The sequence below is a fragment of the Lissotriton vulgaris genome, chromosome 2_1, assembly GCF_964263255.1.
Source record: "Lissotriton vulgaris chromosome 2_1, aLisVul1.2, whole genome shotgun sequence".
Lineage (NCBI taxonomy): Eukaryota > Metazoa > Chordata > Amphibia > Caudata > Salamandridae > Lissotriton > Lissotriton vulgaris.
This window is the reverse complement of record NC_141687.1, coordinates 780,222,186-780,242,869: the sequence shown is the minus strand read 5'-3', so window position 1 is coordinate 780,242,869 and position 20,684 is coordinate 780,222,186.

Sequence of the window (20,684 nt, the reverse complement as noted above, 5' to 3'; positions counted from 1 at the left end):
GTCTGTCTGGTCTTATATTGCTCGTATCTTTCACCTACCTTTCTCTTATTCAATACCCCTTTTGTTTACTGGAAGCCTCTGACTCTTTATCTATATCCTCTTGCAATCATGGCCTTTTTGACCTCATGCTTTTTCTTGCCTTTCAGCACATCAGTCTCAATTGGAAATCTCTCCAAAACCTTTCTATACAGCATTGGTGGAATAGTCTTTGCCACTTTCAGAGACTTGACGTTGCCTTCGCCTCCTCCTGTAAACCAATACTTAATAGAGAACTTATCTGGTTGCCTCTAACAACTTATTTAGATTAGATTGTATTTGAGCGCAATTCCTCCCTGAATTCCGAAAATTTTAAACCTCCCTGAATTTCCTTTCTCTGTTCTCTTTTCATATCATTCTGTATATGCTGTTAATCATTGTTACATGATTGGTAGCTTGCTCACATTTCATTGTTTTTGCAATGTATTATGCATTCTTTTTTTCATACCAATGTGTTACTCATTTTTCCCTCCCCTTTCTCCCTTCCCGTCTCCTTTTCCTATTCCTTAATACATAAAACCTTAAAATAGCTTTTATTTCCTTTATTATACTAGCCATATTTCTTGTTATCGCTGTACTGCAATAATTTAATTTGTTGCTGTTATTTCTTCTTGTATACCTTTCTGTTTATTCAATAAAGCTCTTTAAACACAAAAAAGGTATGCATCTAGTAGCTTCTTCCTCTTGAAAAGCACAACTGTGTAGAAATACTGAACCTCAGAAACCAACTCCTCAGTACACTTCTGGGCCTGTGGATACTCTTCCAGGAAGGGCTATTGTGCTGCTAGAAGGACTACCACACTGCTGGATTGCTGCCCTGCTGCGCTGACCTACCCCCCCTTGCTTGGGTAAGGAGGACTGGGCCTCCATCTTTTGTTGCTAGGTGACTGGCCTCCTGATCTAAAGCCTCAGGGACATAACAGGCTTTCAACAACCTTTTCACCTAGACTCTGCCATATGTGAGTCAATCAATCAATCATGCGTCTTTTATGGAGCATGAGAAATCACTCTGGAGCGTCTTCAGGTGCTAGATTATGGCATCCTTGGTCGAAAAACTATGTCTTGAGTTTTTTTCTGCACTCTGGGAGAGACGGGCAGGTGCACCGGTGGAGATCGTTCCAGGGTATAGCGGCGGTACACAGACAAAATATCGAGTTTTAAATTTCGATATACAATTATATCGAAGTTTAAATATTGATGGGACATAATATAGAAGGTAAGTAATATCGACACTCTTAATATCGATATTAATAATATCGAAGGTTTAAATATCAATGTCAGTAATATCGAAGTAAATAATTTCGATGTTACTAATATCGATTTTTAAATAAAGTTTGTGTATATTATATGGTATTTATTATGTTTTATTATTGATTTTTAATGTAATTTAATTAAATATTGTCTTTTAGTACTGTAGCGGGTTGTGGGTTTATAGGGGAATAGGGTGGGAAGTAATTTAATTATGTAAAATTAATTATTAATTAGTAGGAATTATTAATTAGTTAATTGAGAATTATTTTTTTATTAATTTTAATTAATTGATTAATTGATAAATATGTTCTGTAGCGGGTTATGGGTTTATAGGGGAATAGGGTGGGAAGTAATTTAATAATGTTTAAATAATTATTAATTAGTAGGAATCATACATTAATTAAAATATTTGGTAATTATATTTAATTATTTAGGTAATTATTTTTGATTAATTGATAAATATGTCCTGTAGCGGGTTATGAGTTTATAGGGGAATAGGGTGGGAAGTAATTTCATTATGTACAATTAATTATTAAGTAGTAGGAAGCATACATTAATTTTTATTAATTGGTAAATAAATTTAAATAATTGGTAATTAATTTTAAATAATTAATTAATTGATAGATGTGTTCTGTTGCGGGTTGTGTGTTTATAGGGGAATATAGTGGGAACTAATTTTAATGTAATTAAGTAATAATGAATTAAAAATAATTGTTAAGTTAATTTAATAATTATTAATTATTTATTAATTGGTAATTAAATATTATAAAATGGTATGTTTTTCATGAGTTTTTTAGGTTACATATATTTTGCTAATCATGTTTTTAATAATTATGTATATGTATTGTAAATGTTTTATATTTATTTAATAGATCATATTTGTATTATTAAAAAAAAATGTATAAGTATGTAATTGAAACACCTACGCTATCCAACACTTTCCCTACTGTTGCACTCTCTGGAGTGGGAATAGTAATTTTTACCCCTAGGCTATCCAACACTTTCCCTACTGTTGCACTCTCTGGAGTTTAAATAGTAATTGTTACCCCTACGCTATCCAACACTTTCCCTACTGTTGCACTCTCTGGAGTTGGAATAGTAATTGTTACCCCTACGCGATCCAACACTTTCCCTACTGTTGCACTCTCTGGAGTTGGAATAGTAATTGTTACCCCAACGCTATCCAACACTTTCCCTACTGTTGCACTCTCTGGAGTGGGAATAGTAATTTTTACCCCTACGCTATCCAACACTTTCCCTACTGTTGCACTCTCAGGAGTTGGAATAGTAATTGTTACCCCTACGCTATCCAACACTTTCCCTACTGTTGCACTCTCTGGAGTTGGAATAGTAATTGTTACCCCTACGCGATCCAACACTTTCCCTACTGTTGCAATCTCTGGAGTTGGAATAGTAATTGTTACCCCTACGCTATCCAACACTTTCCCTACTGTTGCACTCTCTGGAGTGGGAATAGTAATTTTTACCCCTACGCTATCCAACACTTTCCCTACTGTTGCACTCTCTGGAGTTGGAATAGTAATTTTTAATCCTACGCTATCCAACACTTTCCCTACTGTTGCACTCTCTGGAGTGGGAATAGTAATTGTTACCGCTACGCTATCCAACGCTTTCCCTACTGTCGCACTCTCTGGAGTGGGAATAGTAATTTTTACTCATACGCTATCTAAAATGTATTTACCTTTTTTATTAGTATTATGTTGTTATTAATTGTTATTTATGTGAATATTTTATGTAAATAAATGTATTAGTAATGTATTACATTTTTCATTTGTTTATACGTTATGAAAATAATTAATTTAGAGTTATTATTAATGAAAAATATATTATCTATTATATATTTATTAATATTAATTTGTATTACATTATGTATTAATTATAAATATTATAGTACATTTTTAAATATGTTTATTACATTTATAAGTATGATTTTGTTAATATCAGATTTTTATTATATAAAAAAAAGATATTTAAAAAAAAACGATATTTTTGTCATTCTATATTTTATTTTCGATATATTTGTACTTACCTTGTTAGGGATAGGATTCCTATATTTTTGCCTTCGATATTTTTGTTCCGATATTTTTGTATATCGATATTTGTGTTATCGATATTTTGTCAGACATTCATAACGGCAATGTAGGAGAAGGAACGACCACCACAGTGGCTTCAGCGGATGCACGGTGCGTGGGTCAGGATAAGGGAGTGAGAGCAGAGCTCTCTGGTGGGACGATGGAACGTCAGGCGGATGTTGATGCATGCAGGACCGATGTTGTGGAGGGCCTTGAAGGTGAGGGTAAGGAGCTTAAAAAGGCATTGTTTGTGTACGGGGAACCAGTGTAGGGTTCTTAGGAGGGGGGAGGTGCTGGTTCTCCTGGGTAGGTTAGGACGAGTCTTGCAGTGGACTTCTGGATTGTCTGAAGGAGGCTGAGTATATGTTTGGTGGTTCCAGGATAGAGTGCATAGCAGTAGTTGAGGCGGCTGGGGATGAGGGCCTGGGTCACGGTCTACCCTGCTCAAGTGGTACCACCCCAGACCTGGACCCTTTGAAGTAGGCTTATGGTGCTCTGCTAGCCTCCCTAGATGCAGCAGAACTAACGTATCTCCTCTGCTGCACGGTGCAACCCCAAGCAGAACCGAAGCATCTCCACTGCTGTGTGGCTTGGACTCTTCGCGAACACTCGCATTGCCTTCGCAGCATGCCTTTGACTCCATCGCTGCATTGCATCCCTAGCGCAGGGTCTCACATTCTCCATCGACGGAAGCCTTGACGATGACAACAGACTCCACATCACAGCCTCTCAACTCCTCGAAACCGATGCATCGCCCCGAATGCGCACGGCATCATTGATGCTGGGCTTTGCACTGCAAACCTTATTGACAGAATCCTCAAGGATGATGCAGGCCCTTGCATCCCAGCCACTTTGCATCTCGGAACCAACGCATTGCTTCGGCTGTGGAATGCATCTTCGACCCAGATCCTAGCAAAGCTCCGCAAACTAGGATATCATGTACTCTCTTCCGTGGGCCTAACTGGGTACCTGAATCCAGCCTGCCCCCCTTCGTGATCGACCTGAATTTGTGACTTTTCCTGATCCTGCGCGACTAGATACCCGCAGTCGGTGGTTTGTGATTTTTGGCGCTATTGTCACTAAAATGTTTAAATAAGATATTAATTGGATGTTTGTTGTTTTGGTCTTGTTTTATTTATTACATTATTTTTTTATTTTTCTAACTTGATGAGTGATCCTTTCTGTGTTGTGGTTTTCACCTTTATTACTGTTAGAAGTGTTGCACAAATACTTTACACATTGCCTCCAACTTAAGCCTGACTGCCCCGTGCCATGCTACTATATGGTTGAGCACAGGTTAATTTAGGGTTGGCTTGTGCCTCACCCTGACAAGAATTTTGATTGCTGCCTTACCAAGGCTCACACCCCAGTCAACTAACAGCCCAATTTCTCACAACCTGGTGACCAACTCAGCATACAGGTTCAGGGTCATAGTCAGTCGCGGCTGCTGCCTGGAAGCAGCAGTGGGGCAGGTGTGGTGGAAGGGGCAGATGGGTGGGATCACTTTAAAAAAAATCACTTACCTCCTGGCCGGCCGACTGGTTGGCCGCTGCCGCTGCCGGTACCTGGGACCACTGGGACGCAGTCGGTGTAGGTGGGATGTTGGCCTGTTCTTTTAGGATGGTGTTCAGTGGCATCCTTGTTTTGAATGTAGCACAGCGCTTCTTACACATTTCCCTCCCCACCGAGGTGCAGTGACCCCTAAAGGATATCCAGTGCTGTGTGCAGCCCTTGCCCTTTCCATGTTCTGGCCTGCGACAGGTCAAGTCCTGTAAAGACCCAAGATTTCAGCGGCTTCTCAGCATCGTATTTGTCAAGATCATTGCTTGGTGGGCGCTTCCAGGCGCATGGTAGGAGATGAGTCTCTTAGTGTTCCCACCCACCCAGGTGCTGATGCCTGCACTGTATACTATAACACTCACAGTCCACATATTTTGGGGGCGTATGATACGTCATGAGACAGTTCTTTAAACCAGGATCGATCGCTGTGACCTTGGCCTGCAAATCTTCAGAATAAACGTCCCTGGTACCAGGGGTAAACAGTCAAAATATCGAGTTTTTTATTTCGACCTACACTTATATCGAGTTTCTAATATCGATGGGACAGAATATCGATGTCCAGAATATCGATGGCCAGAATATCGACCCTAAGGTAAGTAATATCGAAATTACTTATATCGATAGCATATATATCGATGTAAGTAATTTCGATTTACTAATATGTGTTAGAAATATTAGTTAAGTATTTAAATTAATTGTTATAATATGTGTTTAATATGTTTTTTTAATTTAAAAATATATAAAAGTAAATAATATGTTTTACTACCAGAGCGGGTTGTGGGTTTATAGGGGATAGGGTGGGAAGTAATTTATTTGTAATTAAATAATTATTTTTCAATGATTAATTTATTTTGCAATTAAATATTAATTGGCAATGAATTATTTTAATTGATTAATTGATTAATTAATTGATAGTTTATGTATATTTTTAACTAAATTATATGTTTTACTACTGGAGCGGGTTGTGGGTTTATAGGGGAATAGGGTGGGAAGTAATTTATTTGTAATGAAAAAAATAATTTTTAATGATTAATTTATTTTGCCATGAAATATTAATTAGCAATGATTTATTTTAATTGATTAATAGAATAATTAATTGATAATTTATGTATATTTTTAACTAAATTATATGTTTTACTACTGGAGCGGGTTGTGGGTTTATAGGGGAATAGGGTGGGAAGTAATTTATTTGTAATATTAATTAATTTTGGGTAAAGGGGTATTTTTAGGGTTCAGGGTCAGTTTTCAGTTTTTGGGTAAAGGGGTATTTTTAGGGTTCAGGGTCAGTTTTCAGTTTTTGGGTAAAGGGGTATTTTTAGAGTTCAGGGTCAGTTTTCAGTTTTTGGGTAAAGGGGTATTTTTAGGGTTCAGGGTCAGTTTTCGGTTTTTGGGTAAAGGGGTATTTTTAGGGTTCAGGGTCAGTTTTCAGTTTTTGGGTAAAGGGGTATTTTTAGGGTTCAGGGTCAGTTTTCAGTTTTTGGGTAAAGGGGTATTTTTAGGGTTCAGGGTCAGTTTTCAGTTCTTTGGTAAAGGGGTATTTTTAGGGTTCAGGGTCAGTTTTCAGTTTTTGGGTAAAGGGGTATTTTTAGGGTTCAGGGTCAGTTTTCAGTTTTTGGGTAAAGGGGTATTTTTAGGGTTCAGGGTCAGTTTTCAGTTCTTTGGTAAAGGGGTATTTTTAGGGTTCAGGGTCAGTTTTCAGTTTATGGGTAAAGGGGTATTTTTAGGGTTCAGGGTCAGTTTTAGGTTTTTGGGTAAAGGGGTATTTTTAGGGTTCAGGGTCAGTTTTCCCTACTGTTGCACCCACTGGAGTGGGAATAGTAATTATTGTTAAGTAATTATATATTATATATGATTTATCATTTTATTTTTTTATTAAATATGTATTATTATTTTTTTAACCATTATTACATATATTTAAATATGTTTAAGTAATTAATAAGTATTATTTACAGTTTTTTTAATGTTATTTTAAATTTTTTAAAAATCGATATATTTAACAACGATATTTTTAACATCAATATTATTTTTTCGATATTTTGGTACTTACCATGTTGTACATAGGGCGTTGATATTTTTGCTATCGATATAATTACGCCGATATTTGTGTAGGTCGAAATTCTGTCTGTCGAAATTCTGTCATAGATCCGGTACCAGGTGCTGCATGCGCCATTAATACGGAATCTAAGAGTTTACCGTTCTCCGTACCAGGAACTTCAAAACACATTGAAACATCCAGGGACATGACTGTGGGCCCAAATTACCGCATTCATCCAGGTGGAAAGTGGTGGCCTCCAGGTGGCAAGGGGGCAACGGGGGCCCAGGAGCCATGGGTGTGGCAGCAGTCTACCGAGAGAAGTGTAACCCAGGGCTCTCCTGCGTTCTTTTCTTGTGAGCAACAGAAAGCACCAGGGCTCCCACACTCCCCGCAGCCAATCACAGTGCTGCAATACAGTGTTGTGATTTGTCTGAGCACCATGACACGGAGTTCAGCCAGGGGCTGTAGGGGTGGGCATGTTCTCCCTGCAGGCTGTAATGCACCCTGTATGGAGAACAGGGAAAGTGCGCAAGACTGCTTTTGGTGCCCCGAGAAGGCTGACCAAACTGTCATTGCGCACTTAGGAGGTTTGTACCCAGTACTTCTCCCCTGCTCATCAGCCCCACCATCCCCTCACACACGCTGCTGCAGTAGGAGGACATAATAAAATGATATCACTAGTTATCATTTTAATATTTCCTTTATTTTTCTGCTTTGAGGCAGTGTGTCGACACTCCTTCGCCTTAGCAGAGAAGCTGCCACTGATCATAGTTAAAATATGCATAAATAGCATCAGCAGCATTTAGAATATAGCACTTTGGTCAGATAAGTATAAAAAATTAGCAACAGAAGATTCAATATTGCCCCTGTTAGATACTGGTAAACTTTATTATACTTAGTCCTTAACCTCCTCGTCTCAGTCACTACGTGGGAGGTGGATGACAAGACTAAAAACAGGAAGTAGCAGTGGATGTTGCAGTGACCCATGCAACCAGTGTCATAGTCCACACATAATCCTTCTTGAACTACCAAGCCATACTGAAGCCATCAGTTTGAAGGAGAATGGGCTGTAATCAGTCAATCAATCAATCAAACATTTATAGAAAGCAGCAAATCATCTGTGAGGGTCTTGAGGTACTGGATATGATGGTTCCTGCGTGAGGGTTCGATTATTCGAACATCCAGGTCTTTAGCTCTCTTCTGAATTGCTACTGCAATGGAGCAGTCCTAAGGTGGTGGGGGAGGTTGTTCCAGGCCGTGGCTTCCAGGTGTGAGAAGGAGTGTCCTTCGCTGTTGGCTCAGCAGATACATGGGGTGTCTGCGAGGGAAAGGGATGCTGATCGGAGGTGTTGAGTCGGTTGCTGGAAGGTCAGGCGTTTGTTGATGTATGCTGGTCCTTCGTTGTGCAGGGCCTTGTAGGCATGGGTCAACAACTTGAAATGGTATCTCTTCTGAATTGGGAGGTTCCTGAGATGGGGTGTGATGTGGGTCCTTTTGGGAAGGTGGATTATGAGTCGTGCTGGTGCGTTCAGCAAAGTCTTTTTAGGAGGCATGCCATGATTCCTATGTAAAGTGTGTTTCAGTAGTCCAGTCTGCTGGTGATGAGGGCTTGAGTGATGGTCCTTCTGGTGCTGGTTGGGATTTTCCAGAGCATGCGGAGGGTGTGGAAACAGGCAGATGATACTGCGTTGACTTGTTTCTCCATGGATAGCTTGATATCCAGGATGATGTTGAAGTAGCACGCATGGTCTGTTAGGGCAGGGGGTGCCGAGTACGGCTGGCCATCATGTGGCATTCCAAGGTGATTAGTTGTTCCCGAAGATGAGGACTTCCGTCTTCTCAGTGTTGAGCTTGAGACAGTTGTCCTTCATCCAGTCTGCAAAATCCATCATGCAGCTGTGGAAGTTGGCTTTTGTGGTGTAGGGGTCCTCAGACAGTTAAAGGATGAGCTGTGTCTCACCGGCATAGGAGATGATGCTGAATCCATGTGATCTGATGGTGTTGGCCAGGGTCGTCATGTAGGTGTTGAAGAGGGTCGGGCTGAGGGATGATCCTTGGGAGACTCCGCAGATGATCCTCTTGGGCTCTGAGGTGAACGATGGGAGGTGTATCCTTTGGGTTCTGCCGATGAGGTACAAGGTTATCCATCTGTGGGTATTTACTGGGATCCTGATGTGATGGAGTCTGTTGATCAGGATGTGGTGAGAGACGGTGTCAAATGCGGCAGACAGGTCCATTAGGATGAGGGCTGCTGTTTCCCTGCTGTCCAGGAGGGTTCTGATGTCATCGGTGGCTGTGATCAGGGCTGTCTCTGTGGTTAGCTCTGAATCCTGATTGGGAGGGTTCCAGGAGGTTGTGATTTTCTAGGTGTTGGGTAAGGTGCTGGTTTATCGCTTTCTTTTTTTTTTTTAATTTTTGAAAACCTTTATTTTCAAGTCAGTGCACACAGCTATTTAGCCTTACATCCCGGAGGCTAGGCAGCATATCATCGGTCAGACGGCTGGTGTACAAGAAGCATGTTACCAAATCGTACAAAGGTTTTTATTTGTAAAGTTTTAAGAAATTAACTAAGATGAAGAAGAGAAAGCACCAAACTTAGTGCTAAGAAACAAGGCAATTTAAACATTTGTGTAACAGAGCCCGAGCATAGGAAAAGCTAGGCCCAATAACCTAAAAACAATCTGAACAGCACCCGTTTGCAAGACCATGGAGGGGGGGAGGATACAGGATAGATCTGCTGATAGAACATGTGTTGGAGCCATAGGCTACGGGGACAGTCGTTCTTCCAGGGGGGCGGTGTCGGGTGGTAGGCAGATATCACCCCTATACTTGTTCCAGGCCTCCCATATCTTTTGCCACTTTTTGTGTTTACCCCTGGCCACGTACACCGTCTTCTCTCGGAACATACACCAATCCATGTTGGCCTTCCACTGTACCACCTTTGGGCCTGTAGCAGCACCCCACATCTGAGCAATATTTCGTTTCGCGACCATGTTCCCCAGGGTGACCCATTGTGTTTGTGCACTATTATAATCAGTAGGACCCCACACATTCAGGAGGCAGCGCCGGGCCTCTGCCATAACATCCACCCCAGTCACCTCGCTCATGATCATATGCACCGCCTCCAGTAGGAGGCGACTACCTTGCACTCCCAAATGATATGCATAAAGGTGGCTAAAGCACCACAGCCACGCCTGCAGAGGCCGTCCACTGAATGACCCATGTGTATCAACCTGGGACCCGTCACGTACACCCTATGAAGAATTTTTAATTGAACCAGCTTCAGCTTGGCCGGGATCGCCACCTCCTTAGTGGAGGACACTGCATATTGCCAGTCTTCATCATCCAGCTCTATCCCATCATGCACCCACTGGTCTCTCACTCCAAGGAGGAGGTCCGTACGGACATGAATGAGTTTTTTATAGATTAAGGAAATGGCACTGTCCGGCATATGGCCGTCCAGCACCCTATCCTCCAACGGGGAATACTCGGGGATCTTATCGCCCTCTGGCATCGCTGCAAGAATGGCATGACGCAGTTGGGCGTACCGGAAATATTCTGTTCCACCCAGCTGGAACTCTGTCTGTAAAAGAGTAAAGGACTTTATCTCCCCTTTCACAATCATATCTTCCACCTTAGATATGCCTATCATGTCCCACTTGTCGAATTCCTTCGTGTGCCATAATTTGCCTAGTATTTCAGAATCAAAAAGAGGAGTTGCCATCGTAAGCCTACCCTTCCACCCCTGTGACTTTGTAACTGCCCGCCATATGTGTACGGCTGTCTTCGTTGGCCCCGACATTCTACCATCCAGAGATCTCGAGTATAGCGCTCTATGGTACTTCCCGTCGTCCAGGAGCCACTGATCCATGGCATAACCTGGGCTTACTGCTGGACCGTAGAGGCCGTGATTAAGGGCTGCTAGCTGGGAAGCCCAATAATATCTCCGGATGTCAGGCAACGCTATACCTCCGTCATACCATGGGAGCGTAAGCTTCGTAATGGCGATGCGTGGCATGCCATCCCAGAGAAGGGCCCGCTGCAAACCCTCGACCTCCCTAAAGTAGCTGGATGGGACGGATCCTGGGTATTTTGAAGAGCATACAGGAATCTGGGCAGGGACATCATTTTAAACAGTGTCGCACGCCCAGGCAGGGAAAGCGGGAGTTTTCGCCAGCCCTCTACATCACACCGGAGACGTACAAGAGGGGGGAGCAAGTTATTCGTGTAGCGTACCCTGGGATCCGTTGAAATATAGATCCCCAAGTATTTGAATCCCTGCCGCGAGACCTGTATGTTGCAGTCCCTTGGAAGCCGAGGTGTCCCACCTCTCAGCACATATAGGTGTGACTTTGACCAGTTAATAACCAGGCCAGAGTGCCGACCAAAAAGACGTAGCATGTCACACACCACAATGAGTGACTTACAGGGAGAGGTGAGATATAGCAAGATGTCGTCTGCATATAGCGACACACGGTCCTCGAATCCAGGGGACCAGCGTATTCCGTTTATATCCGGGTGAAGTCGCAGCCACGCAGCCAGCGGTTCAAGCGCCAATGAAAACAGCAGGGGCGACAGGGGGCAACCCTGCCTGGTGCCTCTGCGGAGAGCAAAGGACGCAGATACACGACCATTAACCGTTACGTTGGCAAGCGGGCTAGCGTATAGAAGCTTGACCCACCCTATGAATTCCGGGCCAAATCCGAACTTCGCCAACACTGCCCACAGATAGTTCCACTCGAGGGAGTCAAACGCCATCGTAGCATCCAAAGACGCCAGGACGGCTGGCTCCTTGAGCGTGTGGACCCTTGCGAGGGCCCCATGTAGTCTCCTGAGGTTAAGGGCAGTGTTGCGGTGTGGAATAAAGCCCAACTGGTCCGGGTGAACCAAGTCGCCAATCGCTCCAACCAGACAGTTGGCCAGCAATTTAGCCCGAATCTTGGGTTCAGCATTCAACAGAGAGATGGGACGATACGATCGGCACAGGTCTCTGGGCTTCCCTTCCTTATGAATGACCACAATGGTGGCCAGTCTCTGGTCCAGGGGAAGCATGCCCGTCTCCCGTGCCTCCAGGAACATGTTCCGCAGGGGCGGGGAGATGGCATCAGGCTTAATCTTGTAAAGCTCCACTGGTATACCATTGGGGCCGGGCGCTTTGCCAGATCTAAGGGAGCGTATGGCGAGGGCAATCTCATCGGCGGTAATATCTCTATCCAATTCGTCCCGATCCGCTTCTGACAGACACGGGAGTTTCGCCTCTGCCAAGAGCTCTCCAGAGTCAGTCTCGGACATGTCAGAGACCGAGGCGTAAACGGTCTCGAAATAGTCTGCAAACGTCATGACAATGGCACTCGGATCGGTGACAGTCACGCCGTCCTCCCCCAGCACCTTCGGGACCACCCGGCTGGCTCTCTCTTTTTTATCTAGCCAAGCGATGAGTTTGCCCGCCTTGTCCCCGACATCGTAGATCCTACCCTGTTGCTCTCTACCCATGACCTTGGCAGCATCAGTAACAGTAGCCCGATACTCTGACTGTTTAAGTGAGAGAACATGGAGTAGGTCCGGTGTCGGGTCGACTTCCAATTGGGAGTCCAGATCTTCAATTTCAGATTCGATACGCACCACATCTGCGTCACTGCGTCTCCAAACCTCAGCAATAAGGGAGAACGCCTCACCCCTCAAGACCGTCTTAAATGCCTCCCATAGGGTAACAGCTGATGTAACTGACCCCCGAGTTTTCAGAGAAATAGAGCTCAATAGCCTTGGCCATGAGTCCACCAGTCTTGGGGTTACGGAAGTACCACGGATTAACCGATACCACCCTCTTGGTCGCCACCATGTCGAAGTCAAAGGACACCCAGACCGGGGAATGGTCTGAGATGCCCCTAGCCAGTAATCGGGCTTCAGAGACTGCCGACGCGTGAGCCGCTAGAGCCAGAACATAATCGATTCTGGAGAGGCTTCCATGTGCTCCTGAGTGGAATGAATATTGACTCTGGGTAGGATGCATGAGCCGCCAGCAGTCAATAAGTCCCATGGTGTCCAGGAAGTCGGGGAGCCACGATTGCGAACCTCGGAGATCTCTGGGTGGATGTCTGTCTAGGGTCCCCGATCAAACTGAATTGAAGTCGCCTCCTAAAATAAGCAGACCCTCAGGGAGACCTAAAATGGCGCCCCAAATGTCCTGAAACGTGTTGTTTTGCAACCCAGGGGGAACGTAAACCGAAACCAGAACCAGGGACCGCCCCTCCCATTTCCCCGAGACGGCAACGTACCGCCCCCTCTCATCGGCAACACTAGAGTTAATCTCAAAAGGGAGAGACGCGCGCACCATGATCCCCGCCGCCCGGGACCCCGAAGAGAACCCCGAGTGTGCCACCATCTTGAAACCCTTCCTGTTAAGCGCTTGGCACGTGTTTCCCACCAAGTGTGTCTCTTGTAGCAAAATAACATCAGGCATACATCTCTTAAACAGTTGCAGAACCACACCTATCTTTATGCGATCCCCCAGCCCGTTGACATTCCAACACAATACTTTTAGTTTCCTACCCCCCATCGTCGAATTGTGGGCCTTCGCCAGTCCCGGCAGGCATCATAGTTACAGAACCAGAAGAATTACAGTCTTTACATTGCCTTGGAGAAGAGAAAGAGAAAAAAGGAAGAAACATACAACCAACAATCAAACCACCCCCCACCCTGCACCCCTGCATCAGACTAAGTAGCCCCCCCAACCAGTAGTGTGCCTGTCGCCCCAGAAAACTACGCTACAGAAAGACCCTAGAGGAGAATGGAGATCACACAGGCCCCCCGCCACCCTCCATAACAAAGTGAAGGATATTCATTATAAAGTGCAGTAATGTGACACCGGTTGTCACCAACAGTCCCACTGTCCGATAACGTTGCGTAGATAGACTCTACTCCTGTTGCTCAGGGCCTCCCGAGGCGCCCTCCGATTGTTCCTCGCGTTCATCATGTCTCTGCGGCAAAGTGTCCAACCACTCGCTCACCACTTCAGGCAAATCAAAGAATATGGCACGGCCATCATGTTCAATGCGCAGTTTCGCAGGGAACATCATCGAGTACTTCCTCCCCAGGTCTCTGAGTCGCCTCTTCACCCCCGTGAAACTTTGTCGCCGCCGCTGTACCGACCGAGTAAAGTCCGGATAAAAGTTTATGTCCGCATTTTGGAACTTAAGCGGCCCGTTTCTTCTTGAGGCCTGCAGGATAGCGTCCCGATCCCTGAAATTAAACAGCCGTGCTATAATGGGCCTCGGCAGGGCACCCAGTTTCGGGCGTCCCCCCGGCAGTCTATGAGCTCGCTCCACTGAGAAGAAACGGCTGAGGCCCGCAGGGGCCAGATGAGTTTGTATCAGGTCTTCCACGAAAAGATCGGTGGCCGAGTCCTCTGCCCCTTCTGGTACGCCGATGATTCGGACGTTCTGTCGCCTGTCACGTCCTTCAAAATCATTCAGTCACCTCGAGAAAAGATCGTTGGCCGATCTCAAGTCTCGGACCTCTGTTTGTAGGTCCGATACATCAGTTGTGAGGCTCGCGGTTTTAATGTCCAACGATTTGACCCTATCGTTGGTCTTGCCCAGATCGGCTCTAATCAAGTTGACCTCAATCGCCAGGGAGTCGACTTTATGCGTCAGGACCTCGTGTTGTTTGTGCATCTCCGTTTTGATGCCCGCAATGGCGCCCATAACGTCACGGAGTGTCGGGTCCGACGTGTCTGGCGACTCTTCTCGATGAGAGTCCTTAGGCCGGGCAGCTGCGCATGGTGAGCTCTTCTGCTGGGCGTAGCGATCCATTTTGTTCGATTGGGAATACGTAGTTTTCCTACTCACTCGAATCGTCGCCTTGTCCGACTCGCCTTTGCCCGCCATGATGGTTTCAGGGACCAGAACAATGGATCGCACACCAAGGCCACACCGGCTCTTCGATGCGACTATCGGGTGCCGCGAACACCAGTTGCTGATCAGCGCCGTCCCGCTCCGCAACTCCGCGTGCTTCGTTGGGCCAGCGGAGTAGTCACTCTCACAACACACCGCTTACGTGTGACAATGTCGCCGTCGTCAGCCACCGCACAGGCAATAGCACGTCACTGGCACGAATCTTCAACACAGTGTAACTCCGCCTAGGAGTGTCAGATTTTGAATCGGACAGCGAGTCCCGTCTCAACAACCGTTCACCCACAATATTCACCTGCCGTGGATCAGGATTCTCATCAGGATTTATGTGGAGGATCGGAGGGTCTCCGGAGCTCCGAGCTTACGCGGCCATCTTGCTTGCCCGCAAAGCTCCTACCCTCGTTTATCGCTTTCTTGAGGACTTTAGCTGGAAAGGGGAGCAAGGAGATGGGCCAGTATTTCTTTAGTTCATTTGGGTTGGCTGAGGGTTTCTTCAGAAGGGGCCTCACTTCAGCATGTTTCTAGTCCTCGGGGTAGGAGGCCGCGGTGATGGAGGTGTTCAGGACCTTCCTGAGCTCGTAATGGCTTTTCATGGGGATTCAGCAAATCAAAAAGGAGAGAGAGGACTAGTTAAGCCAGTCCGGATCCCCTGGTTAATATGTATTATCAATAAAGGACTAGCTTAGTTGTGTTTTTGGGAGACTCAGTGCGCACGTATGACGGCAAACCACTTGGTTTGGTTGTTAAGCCCTCACCCACCAACCTAGTTGGTGGCATGCTTCATCATCGGGCCCACCACAGTGACACCGAATGTGTCCCGGGTGTGCTTTGACTTTAATTTCAAACCTGTTTCATTGGTATTCTCTCTGTTGTCACCAGTTTTCTCCTGTTTTTCAAAAAAGGCTTTTAATTTCAGTTTCCTAAAAAACTCCGCAAGTTCCACATGGAGTTTGAAGGTGTCTAATCTGGTGGTAGGGACGAAGGAAAGTCCTTTGTTGAGGACTGCTGTTTCCTCATTAGTTAGGGGCACATCTGAAATGTTGAATACCAAGGGGTTGTCAGTCTGTGGTGTTGCTATTTGCTGGGCCCTGGTTGTTCCCGAGTTTTGTTCCGTGTGTTGGAACTCACAGGATCTTCTTCTGTTTCCCAGTGCACTTGTTGGGGGGGATTTCTTCTCTTGCCACGTGATCTGCGGCCTTGGCCTAAAAAAGGATATCGCTGGTTTTGGTTGTTCTGGTAGTACGGCATCTGTCCTGGGGCGTACAGTGGAGGGTATCCAAAGTATGGTGGTGGTATTGGGCCATAGGGCGGTGGGCCGAAGTTTTGGTGTTGTGGGGGCCCTTGCCAGGGTTGTTGCCAGTGTTGGCCTCTGCATCCCCTCCCTCTCGTTTTGGTGGATCCTGTACTGGAACTGCTCGAGACAGAGCTACTACCTTCTGAGTTATCTTGACCTTTTGTAGGTGCGGTATAGTCGTCATCGGCATATGGGTAGGTTTTTGAGAAACTGAATTTCTTGAGGTCCTTCTCAGATTTTTTTATCTTTGTTTGGGTGAGGTATTCTTTATATTCAGCCATCTCACGGTTTTGGTCCTCTAGTTTTTTCTTATAGCCTGTGAGTGTGGTCTTAAAATGGGTTTCTGTCGCCTGAATTTCTATGGTTATGGCATCAGAGAGGCGTTTGGCCGTCTTAATAATAAGTACCAGTCAATCCCTGGTACAGTGCCAGGCTATTTGTGCCCAGTCCTTTCTGAAGGTAACGTCATCAAGGAAAATCCTGGGAGCGTTGGTGACCAAAAGTCCTTTCGGAGCTGTATTGGTGCGGAGGTACTGTGCGAGGATAATGCCATGTAAGATCGTTCGAATCCTGTTCCGTTTTTTCTCAGTGAGGGTGTCCCAATCTGTAGTCTGTGCTATGGTCGTGGCTGTGTTGAAATCTGCCAGGAGGGAGGGGTCAGCGAGGATTTCGCTGACATCATCCTCGGTGAAGGTTAGGCCAAAGTTTTGTGCCATGTTGAGAAGGTAAGTATGTATCTCTCGCAGCAGCACGCTGCCAAGTATCAGCAAATCAAAAAGGAGAGAGAGGACTAGTTAAGCCAGTCCGGATCCCCTGGTTAATATGTATTATCAATAAAGGACTAGCTTAGTTGTGTTTTTGGGAGACTCAGTGCGTACGTATGATGGCAAACCACTTGGTTTGGTTGTTAAGCCCTCACCCACCAACCTAGTTGGTGGCATGCTTCATCATCGGGCCCACCACAGTGACACCGAATGTATCCCGGGTGTGCTTCGACTCCAGATTACTGAGGAGCTGGTATACTTCTCTGAGTGTGCTGTGAGGGGGGTGTGTAAGATAGTGATTTAAAAGCTATGCAGTGGGTCCCAGTTCCCGAGGGTATATGGATAACTTTAATATCTGGGCCCCTGCTAGCGAATAAAAAGGCAGTCGGACGAAGTGGAGTGAGTTATGGGCTCCCACGTCCTATGTGGTCTACATGTTTCAGCCAGGCCTTTTATTTACATCTGGCTTTCCTCAGGACCAATGAGTATGTGTGGGTGAAAAGATATAAATTATATTAAGTGATATGAATTGTTGTTAAAAAGTGTCGCACACGCTAAGGTGCTATACGTGTATGGAGGGGGATTCCCTCCGCTTTACTGTACACATAACATAAAGACACAAACAGACGTACAGGGTAGAGTCAGTGAGTAAGGTATACTTTATAACACAACAGAATACCGGCAGTTAAGGTGTGTGAACGACCTTTACCGGCAGGTAGAACGTGGCCATGAGAGTTGCATGGCGGTTGTGACTATATAGCGGTTAAAATCGGTGTGTAGGTGGTGGGCTAAACAGCGAGATAGACATAGGGTGAGATACAGGCAAGAAAATATCTTTTTCCTCACACTTGCTATTTGCTGTTAAAGCCTCTTGGGTCACCTGGCAGGGGGAGAGGACCCTAGGTATTATGGAAGGCAGAGGTTAGAGCCAGCCCTGTTGGGAGAAAAGTTTTGCTGCTTACCTAGGTAGTAGCGGTGAGTCGGTCTCTATACTCACAAAATTGTCGGTCTGCGAGCTCCTGGAACCTGTAGTCCTGCTGCGGTGTCCCGAGTAACTGTGTGTTTATCTCGGTCGGGTATTTATAGCCCTTCAGATTCGCATCACCTGTGGAGGGGTGGGGAGGAGTGGGCGCGGCCATGTCGAAAGTGCCTGATCATCTAGTCTACTGCGCATGTGTGCGCGATCAGTGTAGGTTCAGCGCCGCACTGTGCACAGTGTGTTTGAGACAGCGCATGCGCGTTGGAATGATGGTGGCTCAATATGGTTGCCTATACAAATTTGGAATTTAGAGGATTACAATTAAGATAAAAAATTAAGAGTTAAAAATTAAGACCATAGCGACTGAAAAGAGATACAGACTGGGAACAGACCACGAGTCCAAACGGGTCTGGGGATTCAAGCGAAAAGGGTCAGTGTGTCCTCGCTGATTAGGTGGTCAGCGAGTTCCATGGAATGGAATCGTTAAGCCCCGTTATGTGAGTAGAGAGGCGGTAAATCCACTGTTGTTCTTGTGTGAGGAGGGTTTTCTCATCGCAATTTTCAAATTGTTAAATCACGGTCCATGTGAAATCATTTGGAGTGTGATTGTGGGTCAGGAAATGTTCAGTCAATTTGCTTATGTTTTTGCCACATCCTTTTTTAGGCCAAGGCCGCAGATCACGTGGCAAGAGAAGAAATCCCCCCCAACAAGTGCACTGGGAAACAGAAGAAGATCCTGTGAGTTCCAACACACGGAACAAAACTCGGGAACAACCAGGGCCCAGCAAATAGCAACACCACAGACTGACAACCCCTTGGTATTCAACATTTCAGATGTGCCCCTAACTAATGAGGAAACAGCAGTCCTCAACAAAGGACTTTCCTTCGTCCCTACCACCAGATTAGACACCTTTAAACTCCATGTGGAACTTGCAGAGTTTTTTAGGAAACTGAAATTAAAAGCCTTTTTTGAAAAACAGGAGAAAACTGGTGACAACAGAGAGAATACCAATGAAACAGGTTTGAAATTAAAGTCAAATTTCACTCCCCCACCAGCAAGCGTACCAGTAGAAATCACTACATTTGAGATTGCAGTCTACTCGGAAATAGAGAAACTACAACCCAAAAACACATTCAATAACCTTTCCCACCAGGACCGGGAAATCATTAAACGCTTACAGAATGATCCCACCCGCATTATAAAACCTGCGGATAAAGGAGGGGGTATCGTGGTCATGAATAAAAGTGACTATGACAAGGAATGTCGCCGACTGCTGAGTGATACTCGCAATTACAAACTTCTGAAAAAAGACCCAACCGAGGAGCTCCAAATGAGAATAAACCGTCTCATCAAGGACTCTAGTGATGCAGAATACATTTCCAAACAGGAGGCTGATTACCTCTGCACACAGAATGCGAAAGTACCCTACTTTTACACAGTGCCCAAGGTGCACAAAGGGGTTACCCCACCCCCAGGCAGACCCATCGTGTTGGGCATCCAATCTCTGCTCGAGCCACTATCACGCTTTTGCGACTTCTACCTTAACCCGCTAGTACAGAAGACACCGTCCTACATCCAGGACACAAAACATCTCTTAAACATCATTAAAGACACCAGCTTCAACCCTGAGACACAACTCCTTGTCGGATTAGACATAGAGTGCTTATATACAAGCCTACCTCAGGATGCTACCCTGCAAGTATTACACGATGCACTGATGGAAAGCACTTGGCAACACCGAACCCCCCAGCACTTCATTCTTGATTGTGCTGCACTAGCTTTGAAAGACAACTACTTCGAGTACGAGGGCAAATTCTTCCTCCAGACAAATGGAACCTCTATGGGGAGTGTTTTCGCCCCGAGCGTGGCGGGGCTCTACGTTCATCATTTTGAACGTACCCACATCGAGGCCCCCACCAACCCCTACTCAGCTAACATCATAACGTGGCGTCGCTACATCGACGATATCTTCATCATCTGGGAGGGTAACGAAGACATTCTGAAGCAATTCCTGACATGGATCAATGACCGTGACACCTACCTCCGGTTCACCTGCACCAGCAGCCCAACAGAACTAGCCTTCCTGGACCTCAACGTCAGAGCAGAACAGAATGGCCTGATAACCACCACACACTACAAACCCACCGCACGTAACTCATTGTTGCGATTTGACAGTTTCCACCCGAGGCCACTCAGGGAAAATCTACCCTTTGGCCAATTCTTACGCATAAGACGCAATTGCAGTAAGATCCAAGACTACAAATCACAGTCAAAAGCAGTAGTCCACAAACTTGAGGAACGCGGTTACCCCACCAAAATCATCTCCAAGACCTGCAAAAGGGCACGCAATCAGAATAGAGAGGCACTCCTAGATACTATCATAAAACCACCTGAGTCACCCATTCTGACTTGCGTAACCACCTACAACACTGCTTCAAATCAGGTGTCCAATATAATCAGAAAAAACTGGAAAATCATCAATTCAGGAGCAAGAGAGTGGGAGCTTCCACGTTTTGCCTACAAGAGAGCAAAGAACCTGAAAGACCAGCTGGTGTCCACAAGGCCAAGAACTAACCCTCGACCCACAGACAATACAATCCTTAACGCTTGGGGTCTACCAAAACTGACTGGACACCAACCGTGTAACAACTGTAGTGTCTGCCATCTGACCTCTCCCTCCAAGACACTTAATCTAGAAAATGGAAAAACTTGGATACAGCGTCAATTCACAAATTGTAACTCATCCCACCTTGTATACTTG